This window comes from Haliaeetus albicilla, chromosome Z (genome assembly GCF_947461875.1).
Source record: "Haliaeetus albicilla chromosome Z, bHalAlb1.1, whole genome shotgun sequence".
In the NCBI taxonomy this organism is placed as follows: domain Eukaryota; kingdom Metazoa; phylum Chordata; class Aves; order Accipitriformes; family Accipitridae; genus Haliaeetus; species Haliaeetus albicilla.
Window position 1 is genome coordinate 22,739,964 of NC_091516.1, and position 20,286 is coordinate 22,760,249.

Here is a 20,286-nt window from a genome sequence, read left to right on the forward strand (position 1 = left end):
TTAATGTATCGTTATTTGACTAGCATGTGCTATTGTACTGTGATGTTTTTACTACACATACTATTGTTGCCATCTAAATTCACTGTTAGATTGATGAAGGCAGTGATCATTTATTTTCATCATGAATTAATTAATTCCTCTTGTACTGTAACTAATATTATCATAGACATGTATTATCAAGACCAGTTGTACTGTAACCAATATTATCATAGACTAATATTATCAAGACTACTTCAAGGACTGCAGAAAATAACTGTAGTGAATGAACAGGCATGAAGTACTTTAATTTAAAAAATCAAGTCATTGTCCAGGGACTTGTTTAATCACTTGTCCTTATACTTGCCTAATTCTTCTCAGAGCAGGGATCTATGCTGGGGGAAATGTTCAAAATCTAAAGGTGCCCAGACCCAAACCAACTCATTCTCTAGGTCAAAACGATCTGCATGCAGTCGTGTTGTATGCAGAATAAACCCTAGGGAAGAATCATGAAGAAAGTGCTGGCAGGCCCACAGCAGTAACACCCAAGTAAGAGAAAAGAGATGGGACAGCTTCTACTGATATGTGTGCTCTTCTACTGTGAAAGCAACTGGTGATTTACAGTACCAATGCTTCCCACAGACACCTTGGACACATGTCAACAGCAGAGATGCATTTTGCCTAAGGTAATGTGTAGTCCTGAGTTAGCTGAGATGATGAACTAGTAGAATTCTTTAACTAGCAAAAACATAACTTGCAAAATCCCCTTTTAATAACCATTTCAAGAAACTATGTATAATTATCTACAGGATTTGTTGAAGTGTCTCACCACAACATAAAGTGACAGCAACTAATCTGTAAAAGGTGATGGTTTAGAGTTTGGTTCTAGACAAACGCATAGAAATCAGCAGGAAATGTGTAAGCATTTAAGAGTCTGTTCAGAAACACACATAAACATTTACACGTACATATGACCAATGAACATCTGTCTAATTCAGATGAATTAAGTCAGCTGTCTGAATGTACATGAAAATGTGAAAACTCTCACAGATCCCTACTGCAAAATAAAAGTCTACAATTTTAAAGCATGCAGTTAAGAAACAAGTTCTCCCAGCTAAATGAAATGTATCTTTTGGAAAGACTTACTAATATTGAAAGTTTTCACGATGTTTTTCAGTGCTTTTTATCACATTTCTCTCTCCCAGTGTGTATGTTACTAAAAAGACAATTTTAAGAAAAGAAATCTTGCTTAGTGCTTCCAAGCTTTTATAAAAGATAAAACCAGAAAGTTTTATTAGAGCTGATGGAAGAAAGGCAGCATGATTGAGGAATCTGTTATCAACTTGAACATTAGGATAAACTAAGTTGCTTGGAATGCTTAACTTCCAAGTTAACTTCTACTAAACTACTGGCAAGAGCCAGTGGCTGTTTTCCTCCAAAGTTAGAACTGAGCTTTCATCCATCCTGAGTATAAAAATTACTGCTTTGCTGCAACATTCAGCAGCAAACTGAATGTTGCAAGCTATTAAACACTGTTACAGCCACAAACACACAGCATTGGGTGTACACGACAAACTCGAAGCAGATACTTACAGATAGCAGTGTTTCTCCAGGAGGCTGAACGGGAGATCATACTAGAATAAAAGGAATAATGAATGTCACTGCCCCAGTAATCTCTGGTTTAAAAGGCTGGCAGAGGAAGAAATCCAATGAGTGAGCGACAGAGAGAAAGACGGGGGGGGGGGGGGGGGGGGGGGGAGAGATAGATGAAATTTCAGTCTTTCTGGTCAGCTTGGCTGTAGTTTTCTCTGTGCTAAAAATCCACAATAAACACTCTCTGCTTGCAAGACTGCTCCTAACTGCAGTGTCCCAAGCACGAACACTTTGGGGCTCCCTATGATAAGGGCATTCTGAGATGCCTCGGAGTGTTTACACTCAGCAATGCTTCTCTGGCAGCCAGCCCCAGATCTTCCTTTCCCCTTCTGCTAGTTAAGTCTGTCGGGACTAAAAACTGAGCTCCTGTTAATAAGGTTTGCTCATTTTTTTCTCCCCACTTCTGCTAGTTTATCTCCTTCAACGCGTGCGTGTGCACACACACACTCATTTATGTATTAAAGATTCATAGACAAAGAGGTGACCTAAAATCAGTTTCCCCCCACAAGAAGGGAGAGTCTTTACTGAAATACAGACATGATTAATTTCCTCCATAAGATAATAGCAAAGCAAGTTTGATGAAATTAAGATCAAGTGAGTTATCAATTTGCCAGTAATGCATATTGCCTATTTATAAATGTGATATATTTTACAAGATGAAATGTTCAATTGACTGCTGTTCAAAATCCTGTTGCATGTTAAAGTATTAAGTATTCAAATTAACATATTTTCATTTACTGACTAACTGCGGTTGCAATGAAGGAAAATCCAGGAGTATTCCAATTTTGGGTTGGGGGTTTTTTTGTTGTTTGTTTGTTTGTTTGTTTTCATTCAGGACAGCAGGAAAGAGGAAGACTATAGGCCAAATCCCACCAATTATTTAAATCTTGTAGAATTCAAGATATCTCTCCAGCCTTCTGTCACAAGATTCACATCAGATTTGCAGATTTGACTGGCTAGTGGGAGTCTAAGTAAAATTTGCTACCCCACAGTGACTTGTTGGTGCATCCTAAGGAGTAAACTTGACAGCTCACATTTTCAGAGCACAGAGGCTGTACTACAAAGTTGTAATACAGGGACAGAATTACCAGGGACAGACCACCCTACCCCTGTCTCAGCACAAGGACCAAAAGCACTTCTAAGCGTAAGGGACAAACAGATTGTCAGCCCGGCCACAGGGCTTTGTTACGAGTGGAAGAGGGACAGCATGGGGAAAAGCTACTGACTCTCAGATTCCCTGTATAAGCAGGGGCCAAATCCAGCATGACTGTAACTCTGTAGCATGTTGTCTCCCCTTGCCCCTTTTTGAAAAAGCAAGCTGATTTTGACCCTCATATGGAAACAGAACCGCACCATAAAAATGCAAAACTGAAGTCAATAGTATGAAAGAAAAGAACCAGCAGATGTTCCTGTGGCTTGACTTAAAGGCAGATGAAGAAAACAGATGGCTGTTAAAAATTAAAATGAACTCAAATCTACACCATGTGTAATATGATACAATCTAAGCTATATTTGTTTATGAAAAAACACTGGGAGAAAAAAAATTTCCTTGAGGTACAATACTAACATCAGAGTGCTATACTGTCCTGAGTTTCAGATCTGTAGTAATCCTCAGATTTTTTCAAGTTTCAGAAAAACTTTGAAATCAGAGTATTTATCTCCTCTGAGTCATGTAGGTGGCTGTGGGTTAGCTTGTGTGTTTGTGTTTGTGCTTGCTGGAACATAGCTTCTAATTCACCATGATGAATGACCTGTTTGTATTGTACAGTGGTCTGGTTAGGATCATCAACATAACTGTACTTACACACTGATTAAAAAGGTGGCAGCTTATTTTAAAGTATAATTTCTCTGACCCATTAATCCATAACATAATTGCAGAAGCTCTTTTCAAACCAGTTTGATTACTCCAGCAATGAACTTGGCATCTTATTTCTTATTGTACTCCTTAACTGCAATTAATTTTTGCCATCTATCAAGGTCACATTGTCTGAAGGATAGCCTAAAATTACCAAAGCTTTTCTTGAGAAATGCCAGAACATTGAAGACAAGACATGTCTTTGGTACACGTACTCACTCTTCTTATTTCAACATTTGTCCACACAGGAAAGAGAATAGTTCCATTTCCTGTGAATGAAACTTATGCACAGTATATATTCCTTCTTAATTACTAGCTAAAATTATGCAGCCCAGACTGTTGATATGAAGGTATTGTCAACTGTTTTCTGTGAGCTTTCTTTAACAAGGTATAGATGTAATCAGTCACTTTCCTTCCAGACTTTATTTGGAAAAGAAAAAAAGTGTAACTGAGGCACAAAACACACAAGAACACAACCCCTCCCATACACACACACATCCTGCACCCCCCGGCCCCCCTCCCCATCTCTTCTCTTTCATTTTGACTTGCATTGGTAAGCAATGGCCTAAACCACACATTGCCTGTCATCTGCACATTCAGTCAACACTCCTGTAAGGAGGATGAGGTTCTCAAAGTAACAAAAGTCCATGCTCATCCCAAACCTGAGCGCTGTACACGGGAATATCTGCTGAACTGTGGGGGGAAAAGGATACAATTATTTCCCAGGTATTTACTACATGGCAGAAATTTTAATCTGTGAGCTGCAGCACCTGGCTGCAGCAGTGCACTCTTCAGTCTCTAACACAGGCTGACAAGAACAGGGTGAAATTTCATGTTTAAAAGGGGAAGTATTAAACCTACTTTCCTCTCCTTCCCCAGCCTATATATACTCTGTCCATAAAGATTCACTGTCCTCCTGGCTATCGCAAATGTGGGAAGGCCCCTGAGTGCACTAAGATATGTTCTGCCTAAACGTAAAAATGCCAGATCAGCCACGCAAGGTCAGATGGTGAACAGGAAAATAAGGGTAGATATGTTGACAGAGAGCTGATCCTGCAAGGTGCTGTCAATCTGCTAGGCTTGCATGGAGACTTGCCTAGTGGCTCCCATGATCAAGTTCATAAGTACAATGATAATCATGTTCATGCCATTAAAGAAACAGCACACTTCCTGTAGAAGAAACAAGGATCATCTGGGACTCCTGCATGTTTGTGGCTGGAGTCACTGGCTGGGGCTTCTTTGCAGCACTGTGCACCACCACCACAACTAGGAGGGTAATGCTGCTGCTCCAGCCTGTCGTCTTCATCCACAATAACCCAGAGATTACAAACAAGAATTTAATATTGAAATTCACAATGAAAAGGTCTGCCGGTTATTTCCCCTCTTTATCCAAAGGTATTTGCTGGAGCATTACCAAGCAAGTACTATACAAGATATTCCTTTGAGCTCTCCCATAGGAGACTGAGGATCTGTTGGTTATCAGGTACAGCCAAGCAAGAAACATGGTTAATTTTCATAGTATAAAGCAACTAACATATATAACACAACAGAGGAGATGGTCTTTGCTGCAGGGAGTACATCCGTTTCCTCTTCCACTTCCGAGGCACTGAAAAGCCTCATCCAAGACCAAGACACTAGAAAAAGCTCTGTTTGGTTAAACGCTCACTCACCCACAGTCACTGAGCGACAGTGATGCTCTGGAAAGGTTGCTGCAGTAGCAAGCTGAATAGAGAGAGATGCCTATGCAGAGACATTACGGTCTGCAGGCTCCTTGTAACACAGGTCCTACATATCTTCATAGTTTGGAACATAGTCCTGAGCAGTTTTAGTGACTTTCATAAAGAACCCAATGGTTTGTGGCCTGGCAGTCAGGAGATCTGGATTCAGATGACACCTACCCTCTTACAAGCATGGACATGCAACAAAGCAGCCCTTGAGATTTGGTAGTACGGCTGTGTGAGTGAAGAGCATTGGTTTGGGCTGTATTCCACAAAACCATTCTTGTCCTTGGGAAAGAAAAAGACTGGAAATTACATTTTATCAGTGCTACTGAGTTTTACGTGACATAGGTTTAACTCTCCCTTTAATCAACAATAAGAATGTCAAGTGACACTGCGAACAGTGTGGCAAAGGTTTCTATGTTGTGGAGTCCAAAATGATAAGGCATCGTACTGTTGACGTTTCTTTCCTGATAAGTATCAGAAAACATTCTTTTCAAAGAACCATTGTCATAGAAACTTGCCAGCACTTTAAAAAATCTCTCAGAGGCCTAACCTTTAGGGAGATATTTTCAGCTCCAATGACAAACAATTGACCTCTTAATTTATGAAGCATGACATTGTGTGTTGTCTGAAAAAAGAAGCTGTGACCTAAAGGGAGTTTTAACCTGCATACACTTCCACTAAAGTAATAGAAAGGCAAGCTGTTAATCTTCAGGGAATGAGGGACATTACCCAGATCCTATCCACTGACAACAGCCGCTTACTGAATACAAGGAAGCCTGTATTTACACTACTGCAAAGCTTCAAACCAGCAGAAAAATTACTGTTATTTACTTCAGATTGCATTTAGAGGTTTAGTTTGGGTTAAGTAGCAGGGACAATCTCTCTGCAAGCACAGATGCCCTTCAACTTACTTCTAACAGGTAATGAACAGGGCAGAGACATATCAGCACGTCAAAATGCTCATCAGATTGAGCATAACATCTAAAGTTAGAAATTCTGGATACTGGTTTCAGCGCAAAAGCTTCAGTCCCACTTCCTGGAAAGCATTTTGTGTCTCAGTTTTCCTATCAAATGAAAACTCCACTCACCTCAGTCATGTTAAATGACCTGATCCATTGATGCCCAAGTTGTATCAGAGGTATTTGAAGGCATGATTGCTCTTAAGGAGTCAGGGTGTATGCTTGTAAAACACTGAGATTCTCAACTGGAACATATTATAGAGAACAACAATGTTATTTATTTCACATATCATAGAAAATGGTTTGTTTATGCTTACTAAGATTGCTCTCTAAAATAGTGTAGTCTTTTGATTAAAACCGCGTAGTCTTCTGGCAAAGAACAAAAGAGAGCGAGTGAAGGTGCTGGTTTCATTTATGTTACAGCAAATAAATGGGCTTTTTTATAAAGCTGGAAATATACATGAACAATTCTTTGGGTAAAGCCAGCATTTCTACAAAATCTAACTTATACCTGCAAAGACTTCCTCTCCCAAAATGTCTATAGCTGTGTCCTTAATATCTGAGATTATTACAGGAATTCTGGTACAGCATGTAACTCATCTTTACAGTAAGCCCTGCATGATCAAGTGAGAACACATCACTTACTTACTTTTGCGGAGTTTATTCTAAAATTATATGCCATATATTCTGGCATAATTAACATTTCTCATCATTTGGTGCAGGTAGGCTCATAGGAGCTCTTTCTGTATTTGTTTAAAATCACAGAATCACAGAACAGTTTGGGCTGGAAGGGACCTTCAAAGATTATCTAGTCCAAACCAATATTCACTGAAATAATGTAATGCTCATCAAGAGTGTTAATTCTCTCAGGCAGTCACTTTGTGGTTCCCTTTGCTTCTCCATAAGAAAAATGGAGCACAGCTCTATAATGGTGCCCTGCAGGCAAGAGGGCTGGGAATTGTGATCACTCATTATGTATTCAGATACAAAAGGAAAGGGCATGAGGAATAAAAATCGAATGCATGCTGAATCCATAGTCAGTAATTGACATAATTGTTTGAAATCTTCTCTATTTTTAGTAATGGCAACTCAATATATGCACTACGTGTTTGTGAAAAAAGATTGTCTGATATTTCAATTAAAAGCAAACAAAGCATTGTGTCACAGATGATAAAGAAAGGAAATAACTATTAATTGAGCCTCATGTAATGTCAAGAAATGAGTCTAAAAATAATCCACTTCAGGTTTGGATAAAGATCCAGGGAGTAAAGACATGTATTGCAATGCAACAAGTGTTAGCATTATAGTCTTTATTAATCTCACACAACTTTTAAAGAAATTAACGCATTAATGTCTTACATGGAGCATAGCTGACAGGAGATCAAATGCTCTGTGTCACTGCCAACTGCTTCACTGGAAAATACATGCAGAGTTTGTATAATAGCAAAGCCCTTGATCACAAAGACAAAATATTCAAGTTTTTGACTACAGAAGAGGCACTAAACATAAAGTTATGAATGGCATTCTGGAAAATCAGACAAATAACAAGCCCTACCCAAAGGCAACACACAAACATTTGCTTTGCGCCAAGCAGATCCAAAAATCAGAACATTGTCTGAAATGGAAGTTTGAGACAAAGGTGAGTAGCGTTTTTAGTAAAATGAGGAGCTTCATTGAAAAATCCATACTTGATGCTATTCTCTCTATTTTTAAACAGTTTTATTTTTCTCAAAATTCTTCATATCTTGGGCTAGACCCTCAGCTGTTGCAGAGGAACAGTGAATGGAGATCTTTAAAGACTTGAACATCTTGGCAGTCCCTGCAGTCCTTGGCCTGGATACACCTAGAGCACATCACCACTTCTAAGGTTTCTTCAAATGCCGTAAGGATCAGCATGCATACTGCAAATCAGCAAAACACCACTTCATAGCCATGGCTTTCTTTTCAGAGATGTGAGAGGGACTAGGCACAGCAGGCCACACAGCAGCAGAACCCTCTCTCCATGCCCTCCAGGGCAGCCTCACCACGGGGTCCATTCTCAATGGGGTTATGGGACTATGTGACCATCAGAGGTTGCCTGTCCTTCATTGGATCAGGACAGTAGAGATACATAACAATGCAGTAGGAAGAGAAACTCAGGCTACCACTGTTCTTGCAGAGCATTTTCTGCAGCATTAAAAGGCATGCTTGCATGTTTAAGCTTCAGCACAGAATTTCAGTTCTAGAAATTGTAGTTACAAATATTTGTACTTGGGCTTCCAGCATCTATAAAGGTATTGATTCTTCCCATTTCCATTCCAGGCTGCTGCCATACACTGCTTATCTAGGGTAAAAAGATAGAAGTTTGGTTTTTCAAATCTTCAGGTAGCATAGTATGAAATGGTTGGCAGCAGCTAAGATGACGACCAGCATTTCTAACTTTTGAGGGTGGGAATGGTCTGGTCTGTCACACAGGTGTCACATACGATGCTCAGGATGAACCCTTTTCCATCCCTTCCTGAGACGACCAGTATGCTCACAGAGGGCATAGAGAGGTCTCAAGCAACACAAAAGTAATGAATTTGGCACAGTTGGAGACAGTAACTCAATGAAGGCACTGGAGGAGCAGTGATGTCCCCATAATTGAGGAAATAATTAGATTCCAGCTTGTGAAGAGTTGCCCTATTCTTTAATGTACCTAACAAGGGATAGAAAAAGCAATTTTTTTTCACATCAAGAAGCACAGGGGAGAAAGGGTGAAGACTAAAAGTTCAAAAGGTAGTCAGACACCACAGGCTAAAAACACCCAAACGACATGAAGGACTGTTGCATGCTGGCAGTCTGCCCGCTGCTTGTAACAATGCTCACAACTAGGCTTCAAAATGCATGTTCAAAATGCCCATGTTTTTTGTCCTTTTCTTTAAAGTCTGTTGCTCCTGCTCCAATCATTCCACCAAACCCTTGTGGACCACATGGCCCTGTTAATGCAGATGGGGAATTGTTCTCATAGCTAAACTACTATCCAATTTACTACAAACCAAAAGGCTTTTAGGAATAGTACTTTATTGCCATTAAAATAATAACAGTGCACTCAGAAAAGGTTCCTTAGTTGTTTTAATTGAGGTCAAGCAAAGTGAAATTAATGAGGCTCTGAACATTTTTTACCCAGAGACTTTGAAAACTGAACTTCTGGGGGGGCAGGGCCTTTATTTTTGCTCACATGGATTTAGACCACAGCTGGTACAACTGGATTTTCATCTCAGTTAATGCTTCTGAAGTTTCACTGACTTTCCTTGTTTAGCTCACACTGCCACTGACTATGAAAGATCTGCAAAGAAAGTTTTCCAAACAATATCATCCATTTTATTTCATTTTCTGCAGAAAGTTGCAAGTTCTGCAAAGGCAGAATGCTCCTTGAAAGCATAATCAGATGGGACTAACACATAATTGATACCACTTCTGACCTCAACCGGTAGCTCCAGTAAACCCATACATTTTAGAATATTGAAATTATCCTGTGCTTATCCTTGCACATGCTACACACAGCATCCAGACTGAAAACCAAGAATGCTAATCTTCACAAAGAACTTCCCTTCCCTCTGAAGTCGACATTTTTTTTACTTACAGCAATGCTTTAATAAGTGTGACAACAATATTCTGAAACTATCACAACCCTTAACTGTTTGGAAGGTATGCTGAAGTCTTTAAGCACAGGATGGTGCTTTAATCTTATATAATCCTCTAAAAAGATTATTTTCTGAAGAATTTTCATATCTTGGCATTCAGCCAAGGTATTATTAAGATGAGAGTTTAATTAGAGAAAATTGAAGGAGCCCTCTGAGATACAGGAAGAAAAGAAACCCGACTTGTATGCACCTGGAGAGGGCTTGGAGAAATCTAGGAAGGTGTGTTACTTTAATTACAGCAGTACCAGGTCTGACCCTTGCTTGCAACGAATGAAATTATCAACTGGAAAAGTGAGGTTCAGATTTCTCTGGAAAAATCCCACTGCTCATGTGGGTATTCCTGTCATCTTTCTACTTTAACACCAAAGCCCAGCTGTGGCCCAAGCAGTATCCACTGTTGTCTGGGCAGATACAGACCTAAGGATTGGAAGTACACAGGAAGGTAGGAGAGAATGGGCTAACTGGGCGGTTTGAAAGATAAAGCCAAAAAGAAAAGAAGAGGAGTGCAGAACAAAGGCTACGTTAGAAAAGGAGAGGCTGAAACCCAGGCACCAGGTATGGCCTACGGCTCCATCTCATACAGCCCAAGGCACACCTTTGTTTTGGTATTCTTAGTGAATAATATGTTAGTGTTAAGCTATGATCTGCTGAGGCCAAAGAAATACTTCCCTGACACAGATGTACAGATAGATAAAACCCAGCAAGAATTTGATAAGAAATTATGCAAGTAATGCAATTAAGTCAGGTCAGTGGAAGCAAGGAATGATTTTTTCCTCTTTTTTTAATTTTTGAGCAGCACTTAGGATGACAGTAGATAATACAAGCAAAAAAGAGAAAGTTCTCAAGCAAGAACTTCTGAATGCCTGAGAAAGGGTATTGGGCCTCGAGTAAGTGTTCTGAGCTGTGTTAACTTCATGATCTTCCATCTCTAGAAAGGGAAACTGTAAAACACACATCACAAAACACCTGGACAAGTTACCAAGAGCAGACTTTTCTAAAAATTCAGCATGTAGTCACATGTGTAGCTGGCATCTTTTTTTTTTTTTTTTTTTTAAATAAAGCTGTCTCATCCTTCTCTTCCCTTTTCAGTGCTTTTTTCAAGTCTTTGTTTTTCTAAGTCTTTAAATGACCAGATGTAGCTCCATTTCAGTTTCTCCTGGAAGTGCCTAGTTTTTATTCTTAGTGTCTCTTTCTTACTTGAGCCACTCCTGGGTTTTTACTTTGTAAACCGGTTAGCTAATATCTTGGTTTCCTAAACCTCTGTGCTAAGATTTGGATGCTCACATGCTTTCTCCTTGAATTGGATCAACATCTACTGCTAGTTCTCGTTTCTTTCTTAGTTCCTCTTTTTCAAAATTTCAACTACAGAAGGAGTCAAAACTCATTCAGCTTTCTCCCTGCACTGGCCAAAGGGTGAGCCCAGTAAAAAAAATAAAATTAAAGGAAATAAATCTACTTCATTTAAAACCTCTTTCCAGCTAAGGTTATTTACAGACTACCAGTGAATGATAGCGTGAGGTGTCTTTTCACTTGGAAGTTTGTCCAAACAGAATTTGAAATTAGCCAGACTAGGTGTGAGTGAAAAAGCACAAAGGAAGTCTCTTGAGGACTGCACAGTGTGTTGGCCAGAAACACTGGTGTTTCCAGAGAGAGCTGGGTGTTGTGGACGAACAGAAATATGAATGAGTGACAAAGAAAATTCTCCCATTTTCTGACCGTCCTCTCCCAAAAATCAAAGTTAGATCCAAATAGCAAGAGCACTAGATCACAGAAATTGAGCCAGCTGTGAAATTTCAAGACCACCAACAAACCTCATGGAATCGTAGAACCACAGAATAGTTTGGTTTGGAAGGGACCTTTAAAGATCATCTAGCCCAACCCCTATGCCATGGGCAGGGACATCTTTTACTAGATCAGGTTGCTCAAAGTCTCATCCAACCTTGTCTTGGTATGGATTTCACAGGACGGGTTGTGGGCATATCATCTCAAGTGTCAGTGTTAGACTGAAATATCCAATTACTTTATTCATCCATCCATATAGACAGAGAGAAGAGGAAGCATCTCCCCCAGAGTCTGGGCAGAGTGATTAGAAACCTATTCAGCCTTAACAGTAGTACAGTGTGCAGGGACGCAGCTATGAAAGTGAAGGATGTATGCACCTAAGTTAATTGCCCATCTCAGTCCTTCACAGCTTTTGCAAATGGCACTTTCCAGACTGAGTTCAGAGTCAAACTGAATGATCTTGTTACAATACAAAAATCAGTTTTGTACTTACGGGTTAAAATTGTAACTATAGGGAACTGGAATTGTGTTAGGTACAATGAATCAGGATGGGTATAACCATAGAAACCTCGTAGATTTTCTGCCAAAATTTTGTGTTTAAGAACTAACATTATGATTGAAACAATAGACAAAAGTGTAGCCGGGGCACTAGCTAATAGAGATAATTATAAGAGTGTAGTTAAGTGATTAACTAGTATTTACTCATAAGTTTTGCAGTTCTTTGGTCTTATGACTAGATGTTCCTGTACACTAGAGGAGAACAATGTTGAAATTGATCACATGTGACTGAAATTGCGCTCAGCTTCAAGATCAAAGAAGAAGGACAAGAACGAGGACTTCAAGGACAGCCAACAAGAACTTCAAATGGGTCGGTAGTCACAAAAGCAGCCCTTCGACTCAAATGGATCCTTCGTTGTGCGTGATCAGATGTAGGCATTACTAGGATAATCAGTTGCAATCATTTTATGTATATGTATGCTAATCTGATTAATATGCAATTAGTCATTCTATATAACCTGTTAGTGCTAAAGCTGTGGTATGCACGCTAGGTGGAACTATCCCCTGTACATCCAGCGCTGCAATAAACTAAGTGCCTGCTTCTTAACTTCACATTGCTGTTAAGGAGTTTTATTCTGGATTTCGGCAACAATCTCAAAAAAATAACCTACCTAAAGGTCAAGACTGCACAGTTATTTGGAGAGACCTGTGTCCACAAGCCCAAAGGAAGCTTTACCTGCAGGGCACCACCGTGCTGAGCAAATACTCCCTGTCTGGTGCTGAATGAGCTCACTGGGCACCCGCTGATGGGCAGCCATGTCAACATGGAGCTTTGCCCTGGAGTATATACGCTGCTTTAAGCAGAAATGAGCTGAGGCATTATGCTAACACTCACTGAGAGCTGCAGTGGTATCCAGTTGTCCCCACCTCCCTGTAGCTTGTGACTACCCTTGTCCAAAAGTCACTGGCCCTGAAGCAGGATCAGCAGAAGGAGATGGCCTCAGTACTCTCCAGCAACTTCAGCACAAGAACCAAGATAGCCACCAGGCTATTTTCAGGATGCAGATAAAAACAGCTGAGGGTTTAGAACTGAAAACCAGTATGAATTGAGCTTTTATTCAAAGTAGGCAGTTCTACATTAATCCACAAAAATAGGGCTTTGATCTGACATGATTAAAATCTTTACCAAAAAAAACCCAACAAAAAACCAAAGCAAAACAAAACAAGTTGTATTGTGACCATATACAGAGTTTTCCAATGGCAGATTGTTGGTTCATTTCCAGAAATATTTGGTCTTTAGACATCCAGACCAAAGACAGTGCCCAGTGAGATGGAAGTTCTGCAAAACTGAACTTTTTATGGGTTTTGAGGAGAGAGAATCCTTTCCACTCCAGGCATCAGAATTGACAAGTCTTACTTCCTAACAGTTTAGCCTGTCATCACCCATAGCAGCATCATGGGATACTTAAGGAGACTTCAAAACCCGAAAAAGACATTTTGTTAAATACCCCTTTTTTAAAAATCTGTTTATAAACCAACAGCCTCAGCCAAAACACATTTTAGACTGCTATTTCCAGAGTTTTTATTTTGAGTAGCCCAAACAGGTTGTACCAATAACAGAAAGTTACTGTGTTTCAAGCAAAAAGGAGAGGGGGAAGGTGTCACTGAAGTTATAATAAAAAAAATTCTTAACCCAAACTGATGTCCTGTCTCTTCTGTATTACTGTGTGTCATGAAAGGAAGTGGTTTAGATCACTCAAAGAATCGCCTTCAAAGATATTAGCAAAAGTGATCTTTTAATGTGAATTTGTAGAAGTGCGGCTTAACGAAGCTCAATGACAAGGTTCACTCTGTTACTACATGGAAGAAACATACAAAGGAAAATGGAGTTAGAATCAATTTAGAATAATTTACACAGAGACTGGAGATGCAAAAGGCTAAGGGAGACCCTCCCATTGAGTGAAAAGGTTCAGAGTGGATCCCCTAAACTCCTGATGGAGCCTAGGTGCAGCTAGATCCAATCTTAGTTCCAGACTTGGTCTATGTATGGTTTATGTCTAATGGAATTAGTACAAGGGTAAGAAAAATGTCCCATTGAGTCACAAGGTTCAGAATGGATCCCTTTGCTTTCTAAACTCCTTCTCAGAGACAAGTCTAGATGTGGCTGGATGCAAACTTAATCTCAAACTTGTACAACCATTTATGCCTAATGCAAAGGATATAAAGCATAAGGAAAATCTCCCATTGAATTACTATGCCAATTTGTCAGTGAATGTGTGATTATGGATCCTACATGACTTTGAGGTAGCAGCAATTTAAGATTTATTAGCACTGTTACAGTGTTATATTTTGTGATTACAAAATTAGGTTATATGATTTTTAACAATCATCAGTCAATTATCAGTGTGATTTAATAAAGTTTGCTATCAGCACTACAAAGTTTCATAAATCAAATCACACATACAAATACACACACACAGATATAGAGGTTAACCTGTGATCAAGATGTTTCTCTCTTTGCCAATTGTAATAAGTTATTGGTACCAAATGATGTTTAAAACCTCACAAACTCTGATTGTAGTGAATTACTCACTTTTCTCCTTTGTCAGTCTTTGACCCCTTCTTCTTTGTCAGCATCTACCAGCTGACAATCTTGGAAATCCTCACAAAATCTATTCTTTGAAATCCTCACAACATCTGCTACTTAAAATCCTCACAAAATCTACCCTGAGAGGTGTTCCAACTCCGGGGGAGATACTGGGTCACAGCCTGCTGTGATCCTGGAGAGCTCAAAGGATCTCACTTAGGATCACTGTTTACAGGATCACAAGATGATTGACTTGGGTCACTATATTTCCATTCTGGCCATAATTCTTGTCAGGTAATTCTGGCACCCTCCAAGGTGGGCCATGATCCAGGCAGCAGGAGTTTCAGGTACGGTTCCAGGCAACAGGAGTTTCAGGTATGGTTAGGAAGTGCCTAATCATCCTAACTCACTGTACCATAGCCAGGATAAGAAAGTACCAGATTGTCCCAACTCACTGCACTTGTATCCAAAACAGGAGCACAATGTTGGCTGGTCCTAACATTGCAATGTGGCCCGGGGATCTGCACCATGTTCAGCCCACGTTTTCTCTTTCCCAATCCTCATACAAGTCATAGATGTAATCCTCTGCAGTCTCATTGCTATCAATTCTGAACCCATCTCCTAACAATTTTTAGCACCTTCCTCTTTGCAGCGGTCTCACACAGTGCATCTCCCTCAGTCTCATCAGTACCAGACAGGGCCATGAAACTCCCATGCATATGGCCATTTGCAGTCCTGCATTTGGATGGCATCATAAGATACTGTGATTTGCAGAGGTGCTGAGCATCTGGCATCTCCAAAGTGTTGGCATGAGGTGTTAAGAGTTCCAGGTGACAATGTTACACCAACAGAGACTTGACAACAAGACCAGAGTCCTGCAATGAATTATCATTGTTTAGGTGGATCTTTGCACTCACATGGAGCCTCACTGAAATATACCTAGTTCTGCCCATTCAGAGTTTATCAGGGGATCCAAGCCTTGCCATTTATCGACAAGCCAGTAGGAATATTATTAGCAGTATGTTGTTTTGCAAGCAAAGTAGAAATCTACCAGTGCCACAAACCCTGCCAAGTGGCTTGTTAATTGCATTTAAAAATTAGGTGCAAATGCACAGTACAGAAATGCCTACTTTCATTCTGCACTGTGTGTTGAGGGATCCCCCCTGGGCTATCTAGCATTCAGCCAGGACCCAGCAACACAACTCTCATTTTGCTAGGCTGAGCTCGGGCAAGCAAGAACTAGAAACCAGAAAGGTCATCCCTTTTTGAGTCTGTTTTACGACAGATGGTTACAATCAGCTTTTACCGGTAAGCACAAATGAACAGTGATGTTTAAATTCTTAGCATCCTCTAGATAATATCTCAAGTAAACAGAAGTAAATTGCATGTAAGAAATGACCACTTCTATTTCAACATTCCTCTCTGAAACTGAGAGCATGACTTCTCGAATATCCACAGTTCAAGGGGCCCCGAGTTTGCATCTTGCTGGATTAACCAAACCAGTTCTTGCTAAGAGCACTGCCAGATACTGGAGATGACAGGATATGGAGCATGTATATCACCCTCCATAAACAAAGTAACTGCCAGAGTAACTATTCATGCTGGCTTTGCACAATATATTTTGATTCTATAATGAGAACAACCTCTCTTCACTCCCTGTAGCAAATATATTTGTAAGATTAGGAGGCCTGTGTTACCATCCATATGACTAATTAGCATGCCTTTCTCAGCCTTGCTAAAATGAGATACTAGTATACTGAAAAGTGTATTTCTGAAAGATGGGGGGGTGGGGAGGGGAGGAGAAGGACAGGAAAGCTCCCTAAAAAAACAAACTGCAAGTGTTAACAGAGTTGACATCTGTGGCATCATTTACAGTTTAACAGCAAAAGAAATTGATTGTTTAGGAAATTAAACTTAACACTACTTACTACAAAGAAACACATTTCTTTTGTTCATGCTGCTTCATAACCCTTTGCTGGTTACACTGCTGAAGCATTTGCTTACTTTGGAAGAAATTTACCTCTTCCCCATGAGAAAAGCGTTTCCCATAATTTTTGCCATGAGCAGAGGGAGTTCAGGGGTCAGGTGCCAGCCATGAATATTTTTTGTAGGAATGCCAAAGTAGTGTTTTGTTTGTTAGCTTGCAGTCTTATTTTCCCTGCTTCTTTGTTCTAATCTTTCCCCTCCCATTTCCTTTAGGGGGATGTGAAAAAAAAGGAAAAGAATAGGAAGTTCAAATTTTTTAATTTCCTTCAAAGAATTCTGCAAAGATGTAAGTGTACAAGAGAGAGAAACTGGGGGTGAAAGAGGTCTACTGCAGCAGAAACTCTTTTCCTCTTTGGTCAGAACATCAGGTCTTAGCTGCTACAAATTGCTTTATGGTATATAGGGCACTAGCAAAATTATTTTCTCACTAGAGTCAAGAAACTGAAAATCCAAGCAAAAGGGATATTAAAACCAGACTTTTGGGAAATTTTCAGCTTTTTTTTAGGCTTTTGTTAACAGCTTTTTATCCTGGTTTGTAATAATGGTTTGGCTAACACTTTGCAATGTCTTCCTGTCAATCAAAGAATACATGCTGACAACACACGTGAGCCCTTTCCTAGGCCAGGAAATCCTTCACCAAAGCAAGCACAGAGCAGAGCTGAGCAGCTACTCTTGATGCTTCTTAGGAAAGAGAACAACCAAAGAGACTCTTCTTAAAAACAGAGGGGTAGGTTGAGAAGAAGAGGTCAGCTCTTTTTAAACACCAGAAAAGCTGAAAAATAGATTAAAAACCTGATTTGAAAGCTCTTTTATGGGTTATATTTCGGTCCACCACAAAATACTGTAATAATGATAGTATCAAAGCTTTTGTTTCCTATGCAAAACAATTTAATGTTTACTACTCAGATTTCACTGCATAAACTCCTTTCAGCACACGGCTGCTCATGAACATACAAAAATTCATTTGACTGGAAGATGTTTGGTTTGGAGCAAGAAGAACGTATGTTAATAAAGTGACATGTTGATAATGTGGCATGATAAAGTAAACATGTTTATAGTCCTCCTTCATATTCATGAGCAGTGGATGGATCTCTTTTCCCACAGAATAAGAAGGACAGTTCTGCTAATTCAACACAGATGCATAGTATTCTCTTGAAGAAAAAGCACTTGTTAATAGGATATCCAGTTTAAGTTTCACACAAACTAATCATCCCAACCATATTCTGCCTTTAAAAAACATTCAACAAAGTACTTTCATGGTTTTGTCTCTTTTTTCAAAATCACTAGTAGATTTTTTTTCCAGAGTTGAAGGAGTCACCAGATTCAGTTCATCATTTCTACAGTAGCCCTGGAAGTTAGAGCAAAATAAGCAGGGGGGGCAAACCTAAACGGAGGCAGAAAACCACATACCTTTCACTTGCAGCTATGTTATTAATCCTCGCAGTTTTCTGAATCAGTTTCCTGTGACTGGAACATTAGGTTCCTGTTGCACAAAAAAAGTTCTCCCATTTTTTCAATCACACCCGGTTGGTATGATGGCCATAGCTAGTCCTTTCCAGGACTGTGGTCTTCACACATTGTACTGGTTGCAATACCCACCTCTTGTGAGATGTCTTCTTAGAAATGAAGTCTAAACATGTTACATGACTTACCTTGCCAGAAGATCAAACCATGGAAAAGTCACGTTATGTAGCCTGAGCTAATAAAACTACTCTGTGATTAGTATAGCCAGAGACAGGTAGATTTACACAAACTGCAGAGAGTCCTCCTCTCACCACAGACAGCTAGTAGAGTATAATTACAGTGTGTCCCAGACTATTCTGAAATCACAGATAACCATGAAATATCAGGCACATTTCCCTCAGATCATAACTTAACATACTTTAATTGTTTTAGTGAAAACTAGCAGTTTTCTCAGGATGACCAACCGTGCACGTTCTCAAAGCATCTGACTTCCCTCCGTCATTTTTACCATGCTGCTCATTCACCATTTTCTGCAGAGGTAGATGCAAAGGCATGCGTTTGGTAACAGTGACAAAGAAACAGTATTAGGACCTCTGGTCTAACTCTCAGCATACGGAGGCTTAGGAGAATAAAAAAAATAAAATTCCTGTGTTTCTTCTGACAGATGTTTAAGACCCCAAGATAGCCAGAAAACATACCAAGTAAAGGCTCCATTAATCATTTCCAGTGCATTACACTTCATTAATTAATGTTCTGCCCTGGACAAGCATTTAAGTGCTGCAAAAAACGTGCACATTCTATAAGGCTTAACAGTATTTATTCTGAGCTTTGTGCACAGAATAAAGTTAAAATAAGGCCCAACAGGTACTAAAGTAAGCCACATTCTGTGCTCTCAGCTAGACATTAAGCAGGCAGCATTAGCTTGGTCTTTAATCCTACATTAATGAAATACTGAACGGAAGGACAAGCCAACAGTGATTAAAATAACTACAAGTAAATATTTGGCAGACTTACAGAATAGAATTAGGGATATGTGTATGTTAATATAGAACTCATACCTGTGTAAACAGTTATTTATTAAAAGTAAGCCACAGGTAACAGACAAAGCTGCAACCTTACGAGTTGCCAGAAGGTGCTATTCAATAGGTACTGAATGCCAATACACATGCTCTTCAATACATGTTGCAATCATATCGGTGCTCAGACACTCTCAGGAAGAGGATCCTTAGACTCCATCAGCCTACATGGATGATTGTGTCTCTTCTCAAACCTCTCTCGCATATGGTATATATGCCTCTCTGCTACAGTGGCTAGTGGGTTTTCTACTAAATTCACTGCTCTCACTTCTGAAACGTCAATATTTTTAGCACGCAGACATAAGGATTATTTTCTTAGTCTTGGGACTTTGCTCCTATGGATATACCAGAAGCTCCTGGCAGTGACAAGTCCAAGTCATGGAGTTTGGATCTGACTCTGGGTTTGGAGAAATGCAAAGTTCCTGGGATGCTGCCCCCCAGTAGTGTCTGACTTACAGGGCACATCTTCAGAAAGGCAGCAAAACAGGGAATTAATTGTCTGGTCTTGTCTCCTTGGGAGCTTCATATCAATTCTAGGGGTAATAGTTGCTTTCCATGCCAATGGAGAAATCCATTCACATGGAAAGATTTGCACTTTACCTCCATGCATCACATTTTTAGCCCACTAAAGCTTTAAAGGGGGAGAAAAGAAATGCAACAGAAGCTTTTCACTCATCACTGGGAAATGTATTGAAGAGACTTCAAAATTTGTAAAATCAGAGAATATCAATACCAGAGATGTGTTTTTAAGTACCTGATATGTTCCTGCCCTGAGGAGGCTGCCATTCAGGAGCAAGCACAAAGGCCATGCTTTTCCATCAAAATCTGCTAATCTATTTTGCTCATGTGGGGTCTCATTGTCCTTAGTGGGTCTCCTGCCCAAGGGTTTTATGTAGTACTACATATAGTCTTTGTCAAATGGTTAGAGAAAGTTTCTGCTTCTATAGAAACGCAATTTTTCTTGAAACAAAATAGGAGGGATGTTGCCAGAGAATTTTAGTAGTCCAGTTCATTCTGACACAGAATTACCTTCTTCTAAAATGGACAATAACAAATACTAT

At 39.7% G+C, this 20,286-nt stretch overlaps 1 protein-coding gene across 8 annotated transcripts in view; it reads right to left on the reverse strand.

Annotated features, from left to right (window-relative positions):
- Positions 1-1,884, reverse strand: part of FREM1 (FRAS1 related extracellular matrix 1) — a 77,528-nt gene extending 75,644 nt beyond the window's left edge. For 2 of the 8 annotated variants that reach the window (XR_011323268.1, XM_069776466.1), the window contains exon 1: positions 1,570-1,877. The gene's annotated coding sequence lies outside the window, so the exon portion shown is untranslated. Of the gene's footprint in view, positions 1-1,569 lie in introns of all 8 variants that reach the window. The other 6 variants (XR_011323269.1, XM_069776467.1, XR_011323270.1 and 3 more) reach the window with 4 other exon arrangements.
- Positions 1,885-20,286: the final 18,402 nt, after the last annotated feature.